This window comes from Eublepharis macularius, chromosome 3 (assembly GCF_028583425.1).
Source record: "Eublepharis macularius isolate TG4126 chromosome 3, MPM_Emac_v1.0, whole genome shotgun sequence".
NCBI classification, from domain to species: Eukaryota; Metazoa; Chordata; class Lepidosauria; order Squamata; family Eublepharidae; genus Eublepharis; species Eublepharis macularius.
Genome location: NC_072792.1, coordinates 133,875,859 through 133,883,482, shown reverse-complemented (window position 1 = coordinate 133,883,482; position 7,624 = coordinate 133,875,859).

The window sequence follows — 7,624 nt, the reverse complement described above, 5'->3', positions numbered from 1 at the left end:
GGGAGATTAAAGAAGGAAGGCTGCATGGTATAGCCTGATATCATCAGATCTTGGAAGCTAACCAGGGTTGGGACTTGGATGGACAACCACCAACAAAGACTCCGCAGAGGAAGGAAATTGCAAACCACCTCTGCTTCTCACTTGCCTTGACAGCCTCTTACTGGGGATCACCATAAGTCATTTGCAACTTGATGGCACATACACATACATATGAGATAAAGTCAAAATGTAAATTAAAAACAGCAGCCTTGAATTCAGGACATGCCTTAGTTTAAATCAGTGGTAATTTTTGGTAGTGGAATGGGAGGTAGGGTTTTGCCTATTCCTCTCTCTCACTGCAGACCACCACCACCCCGCATTCACCTGCTGTTCCTGAAGGTTACCTGTCTCCACACCCCCAACCCCATGAAAAACATTTCATGAAGGTAGAGGCAGAACCCAGTTTCATTCTTCTGAAAGAAGTGCCTTCTGTTAATGGAAAGGCCAATTGGTGGCCTTTAGTTCCTTGCTTTGTGACACTCTAGGAAGTCTGCCAGTGCAAAGCATTTCAGATGTTTTTCTTTGGTCTTTTTTTAGCCTGTTCCAAATTCTCCACATTCCAGTCTACCTGTCTTTTCTTTATACTTGATTATTCCCCAGAAAACTACTATACCTTGGATATCATATTTCCTCAGAAGAATAAAGATGAATAACTAAGAAATGTGTGAATATAGATTGAAAACTGTTGCATCACAGAAGGAATTCCTTTGTGTATCCTTAAAAAATGACTTTTTCAGGTTTTTAAATTTTCTCTTTTAATACACATTTTCAGATTCATATTTTCTGGTATTCCTTTTCTGCTACCATAAACATTTGGCCTAATTCTGTTACTGTATGTGGTCAGAACTCATGGACCCTAGGTGCATGTGACTCATTTTTCCAATGTGAACACAAATCCAATCTGAAATAAGTTCAGCACAAGAAGGAAACCCCTCATTCTAGCATTTTTCACTTATGTCCTAAATAATAACAATAACAATAACAACATTCTGTTTATATACCGCCCTTCAGGACAACTTAACACACACTCAGAGCAGTTTATAAAGTATGTTATTATTACTCCCACAACAATCACTGTGTGAGGTGGATGGAGTTGAGAGAGCTCCAGGGAGCTGCGACTGACCCAAGGTCACCCAGCTGGCTTCAAGTGGAGGAGTGGGGAATCAAACCCGGTTCTCCAAATTAGAGTCCTGCCACTCTTAATCACTACATCAAACTGGCTCTCAAGGTACAACTAAGCAAACCAATCTACTCGGTGGAGTCAACCATCTTCCAAGGAGCCTTCCTTCAACCTAAGGACCTTTCTTCCAACTAAAGGGCTCTTACTTCAGTGGTTCTCCTTTGGAAGAGCCACTTAAATTAGAGGAAGTGTCCTTAGCCTAGAAGAAGGTGTCGAAGTTTGCTGAATGGAATAGGATAGGGCTAGGATCCACTCCAACAGCTATAAGGAATCTTTGATGAAATGGTGAAGCATTTTTAAAGGAATACTTAGATGAAAACAGCAATGAGTGAAAATAGAAAATACAGAAATATAAACAAACCAGAAATATAGTTTATTGCAAGGAATGATGCAAATATACAGACCGGGAAATTACCAAACTCAGTCAAATAATAATGCCCAACACTAGAAAGGTCACTAAAGAAGACATTCATTCCACTCATCCATAAATGCACAAATTAATCTACTCAAGAGGGAAGGCAAGAGGTAAAGCAAGAGATAGAAGGCAGCGCTGGCGTTAGCTACCTGTCCATGAAGCCCTGATTCCAAAGGCAACTAACAAGCTGAAATTCATCCAGGAGGACATGGAGACCAAGTCTCAATGAAATCCTAAATGTGGGTAAAGAGGAGGAGTCCTACAGGAAGCTCCTACATGACTGAGACATGGATTCTGGTATCAATTATAGGACAGGTAGCCAGATCCAAAAAGATTCTTTGCTTTTCCCAGCTTGAAAGGTCAAATGGAAGCACTTCAGATATGCCTTCTGATTAGTCAAAAGGAATTAAAGGTACAGAGTATTGGCAGAACTTCCCAAAGTAACACAGTGGTGGCATCTAAACATGGAAGAGTGTACTTCGGGGCAGTCCTGGCTTGAGTAGGCAATTACAAATAGTCTCAATTAGGTCAAAATGTGGCAAGAGAACCTTTATTCAAGATATCCTAATGTGACAGATTTTCTTCATGGCTAAAGCTATACTTACTTACTTATTGTGAGGCCTTGATTAATGATCAGAGAACTCACATTCTGGGGGAGGCATGAAGTTTTCAAGAAACAGCCCTCTTTGGTTATCATGACTAGACATGGGCACGAACAATATTATGAACGAAAAAAACCCACGAACATGTCACTTGGCTGCTCGTGAATGGGCTGTTCGTGATGCGCCACTCCAGCCAAACAGGCGGTCAGCGCAAGCCTTGTTCGTTGCGCTCGGCCACCATTCGGGAAGCTAGACACTCAGGCGCCTTCAATCAATTGCCTCAGCAACAGAGGGGGGAGTGCCTGAACTCTGTTTGCACTCCCTCTGTCACCCTGGACACCCCAATCAAAGCCCAACTTATCTTGATGGGCAGGTCTTCCTTCCAAGCGTGGAGCTGCAAATTGGTAACAATTGGTAACATGGAAGCAGACACCAGGGGGGAGGGAGGGAGGAGGGGGTGTTCTGTGGCCATGGGAACTCCAATCTCATCCCTGCAAACCCTGTTAGGCAGTTCTGACTGCCAACCACAGGCCTCCTGAGTATCTCCATGAGTCCTCAGCTTATAAAAGGGCACTGCGCTCCCAGGTCTAGTTTCACTTTCAGCAAGCAGTGGAGTGGGACAGAGCTCTTAATAGCATTTGGGAGGAGTGGGAGAGTGCATTGGAGCTGGGCTTTTTTCTGTGTGTGGTGGGTGGGATAGGGAGCTATCCCCTCTGGTACCAGGGCTGCTGCCAGGCCCTGGGGCCAAGCTCAGTGGGCACCTTGTTTGAGGGCTCACATTACTGTCAGTGCCTGATCTGATCAGGCTTCTGGGAGTGCTGGGCTAGGGCTATACCCCCAACCTCTGGTTCCAGGGCTGCTTCCAGGCCCTGGGGCCAAGCTCAGTGGGCACCTCAGCTGAGGGCTCACAGTGTTGTCTTCTTTTCTTTCCTCCTCCTTGTTTGCTGGCACAATGAGGTTTCGGGTGGGGGCAAAGGGTGGTCATGGGGGGAATTGCAAAGATTGTCCCAGTTGCCCCGTGGGATGCAGTACTGGGCAGGGCTCTGCGGCAGCAGAGACTCCTGCTCTCCAAAAATCACCTGTGGGGGTTGTGGAGGAGGCCAAAGAGCTCTGGCCACTGGGGGAAGAGGAACTATTTCAAATGTTTTAGGAGGAGGAGGCCGAGTGATCCATGGAGGAATGGTTTGGGTTTGATGAAACATTCATCCCATTCCCATCCCAAACTCCTGGCATTGTCCCTGCCTGCAGTCCACCCCTCATGCCGCCTTACGTTGCATGCTCCACAGCGCAGCCAGCAACCCTTCATCCTCCCTCCCCTGGAAGAGTAGCAATCCATGGTTCAAATAGGCTGCATGAAGGCCCTTCCGGGCCCTTCCAAATGACCCCCCTGTGGTGCAGTGCTGTGTCTGTGATGGGATGGTGCTCAGGGGCAATGACCTGAAGCACCTGTCATCGATGGTCCTGACCAGGCACCTGAAGACACACCACTCAAGCCTGTGGTCTCCATCCTCGGCCAGCAAAGCATCCGGCGGAGGGAGACAGAGGGCTACCAGCTCCTCTGAACAGGGATCAGTGGGAGGGTCAATGGAATCCACCCCAAGCAAGAAGCCTTGCCTCAAGGGTGCTGCCAGTGGGAGCAGAACGGTCAGGCAGGCCACCCTTGGGGAGGTTGTTCCATCGGGGACAGGGACAGTGCCATTGAAAAGGGTGAGGTCAAGGGCTCAGGAGGTGGGCGTTCATGTGGTGGTGGAGATGATTGCCCTGCAAGGATTCCCCCTATCCATTGTGGAGGGTGTGGGCTTCTAAAGGCTGCTTCAGCACTTTGCCCCATGGTTCTCCATGCCGTCATGGCGCACTGTTGGGTGTCGAGTCCTGCCTGCCCTCTACCAGTCCATGAGAGACATAGTGCTCAGGGATCTGTCGGCCACCAAAGGCCATACCGCCCACTTCATGGCTGACCTCTGGAGCGGCTGCCATCATGGGTACCTTTTCATCACTGCCCACTGGTGGCAACCAGAGGACCTCCGCTGCCCCAGGCCAAGCACTGTTCCCCAGAAAAAGGCACCATGTTTGACACCAGGCTACAGGGTGGTTCTTCTCAGCTCTGAGGGAGTGGACGGCGGGGGCAGAAGGTTTAGTCCATGGCTTCATGGTGACGGACGCTGGAAGCAACACGTTGGCAGCCCTGAAAGAGGCATCCCTCCTCGGCCTGGTGTGCATGGTGCGCAAGCTGCACCTGGTGATGAGGAATGTGCTTGGGCTGGGGAGCAAGCCAAGGGACAGTTGGGACGCGGGAACCTTGTGGACACGCAACCTGCTGGAGAGCTGCTGCTGCATCGCTTCCCACTTCTCCCGCAGCATCAACTCTTCCTGCAAGCTGTTCCAGAGGCACGGGGAGGGGGGACCCTGAGCACAAACTCTTTCAGGACCTGCCCACCCGCTGGAACTCCACCTACGACATGATATATCATCTGGTGGAGCAGAGGGGCCCGTTGCAGGACATCCTGTCATCCACAGATGTTCTGAGGAAGGGAGAGGAGCTGAGCCTCAGCTCCATAGAATGGAGAGTCCTTGGCCAGATGTCCCAGATGCTGAAACCCTTTAAGGAGTCCACCGAGCTCCTGTACGCCTACGAGGCCAGCCTGTGTCAGATCATCCCTCTGATCCACGGGCTCGACCAGTTCCTGGCCAAGGAGATCAAGTGCGAGAAAGAGCTGCTCCCCAGGGTCCGGGACTTTGTGAGGAGGATCCAGGCATGCATGGCCAAGCATTTGCTTCCTCTGTGCCACGAGGTGATGTATCAAATGGCTTCCCTCAGTGACCCCCGGATCAAGGGCAGCATCGCCATGCGGGCAGGTCAGATGCTGTGCTGGAAAAAGCAGCTCCACAAAGTGGGGCTCCCTTACCAGAAAGAGAAGGCCAACCTGAGGGAACTGGGCAGGGGCGAAGGGCGGGGGGCAGAGAAGGAGGAGCAGGAGGAGGAGGAGGGGCAGGGGGAGTAGGGAAGAGAGCCATGCGAGGAGAGCCCCTCCCAAATGGCTCCATTTGATCTCTGGACCTCATCGGTGGGCTGCGTGGTTGGCCGCAGCACAGTGGGCACATCGCTGTTTGTGGAGGATTTGGCGGGGGCTATGGTGCGAGAGTACCTGGTGGAGCCCACGGAGCCCCCCCCACTCTAATCCCTTGGAGTATTGGGCGAGCAAGTCTTCCATCTGGCCAGATCTGTTCATCGTGGCAACCAATATCCTCTCCTGCCCTCCCACCAGCTTGCAGAGTGAGCGGGTGTTCTCCCACCTGGGAGACCTCCTCCGTCTCCGCCGTACACGTCTTCACCCAGACCTGGTAGACATGTTGACCTCAGTGAAGGTCAACCTCAACCTCCTAGGGCATCCCTCCTTGGACCTGGACCTATCAGCCGTCTGAGCTTCCCCAAGTCTACTGTGGCTCTCGGCCAAGGTGCTGTGCAGCGGGCTCCAGCACTCCACGGTTCTTGGGGCTGCCTCCATGGCTGGCAACCTCTGGTCCTCCTCTCCCAGACAAATTTCCTGACAGCCCTTCTGTCTATCTCTCCCTCTCTTGATGGCAACTCTACAACCCCTCCCCACAACTTTTCCAGCCTATCCTGTACTCTAGCTCCACCCCATCCTTTCCATGAAGGCCAGCCGGTGGGTGATGTCAGCTGCTGCCACTACCCTGCTCTGCTGCTGCTGCTTATTGTGGTAGGGCAACACAGCATGAGGGCCCCTATCTATGGGCTCCTGCCGACCCCTCTGGGCATGGGGGGGAATGGGTCCCTCCCACCCTTTCCGTGAAGGCAGGAAGGTGGGTGCTGCCAGCGACTGCCTCCATTGCGACACAACTGGGGTGGAGCAGCCTATGCCGCAGCAGTCTGCAAAATCTGACACAGTGGATGTTGAAGTCCTCCCGGTCCTGCTGCGCAATGCGGCTGTTAAGGTCATCTTTTCTCTGTCTAGCTCAAGGTCCCTCTTTGAACCTCGCCCTCTCAGGAACCACCCTGACCCTTCCCACCAACCTCCCCTCTAGGCCTGTGACCATCCCATCCTTTCTGCATAGGCAGGATGGTGGGTGATGCCAGCAGGAGCCTACTCCACTTATTGGAAGTTCCTGTCCTGCCTACACAGAAAAGGTGTCTCAGACTGGTGTGGATTGCTCTATCACCAGCTCATGGGGCTGCTGGTCCCTCTTTCAACCTCTCCTTGTTCAGAACCAATCTGACCCTTCACCAACCTCTTCTGTCCTGCACATCTAGCCCCTTCTGTCAAGGCAGGAAGGTGGGTGCTGCCTGGTGCTGCTGGTTTTGGCCACGAGGGGCAGCTCAGAAGCAGTTGCTGTCCCTTCTGAGCAGGGGGAATGGGTCCCGTGCCGCAACTCCCATCCTTTCCGCAAAGGCAGGATAGTAGGTTATTCTGTCAGTAGCCTGCTGCCTTGACAGGTAAGCTGTCTCTGATTAGAGCAGACTGTGTGGAACTGCAGCCCTCTGTTGGGAAAACCCTTCCCCTTCCCTCTCTCAACCTCTCCCTCTCTATATGGCGCCAATACCACCCAACGCCACAACTTGCCCTGCCCATCCCATCCTGTCAGTGACAGCAGGAGTGTGGGTGATGTCAGCTGTCTGCACCTTTGGGCATGGGGGAATACAACACTTTGGCTGATATCTCTGGACCTTCATGGTCCAGCTCTGCGATGCAGCTGTGACAAGCAACCCATTGTGCTCCTCTGCCGGGCAAGAGCCTGGACTTTCCCTCTTTCGACCTCTCCCTCTCTGGAACCCTCCAGCCCCTCCCAACCTCAGCTTTCCTGCCTGCCCCATTCTTTCCGTGAAGGCAGGAAGGTGGGTGCTGCCGGTGACAGCCTCCACTGCGACACAGGAGGGGCAGGAGAGCTTATGCTGGAGCTGTCTGTGCAATCTGACATGTTGGATGTTGGGGTCCTCCTCATCCTCCTCTCCCTGTCAAGCTCCCCCTCCCTCAATGAAAATGGCCCTCTATGGAACCACTCCAACCCTCCCCAACAACCTCTCCTGTCCTGCCCATCACCATCCCATCCTTTCCGTGAAGGCAGGAAGGTGGGTGATGGCTGCTTCCACCGCTGACAAGATCAGTAGCTTTCAAAGATAAAGGCTCCCAAATCTTTGGGTGTTCCCCAGTCCTGCTCTGCAAGGCTGCCAAAAAGTGGTAACCCTCTGTCCCTGTCTCCCTGAAAAGTTCACCCTCCCTCTTTGAACCTCACCCACTCTTGAACCGCTCCAACCCCTCCAAAGGACATTGTAATGATTTCAAGTAAATGTGTGCATGTGTCTTTAAAGGCTTGGTGTGAGACAGGTGAAGAGTGGGGGTGAAAGAGAGGGATGAGTGAGCGATATGATTG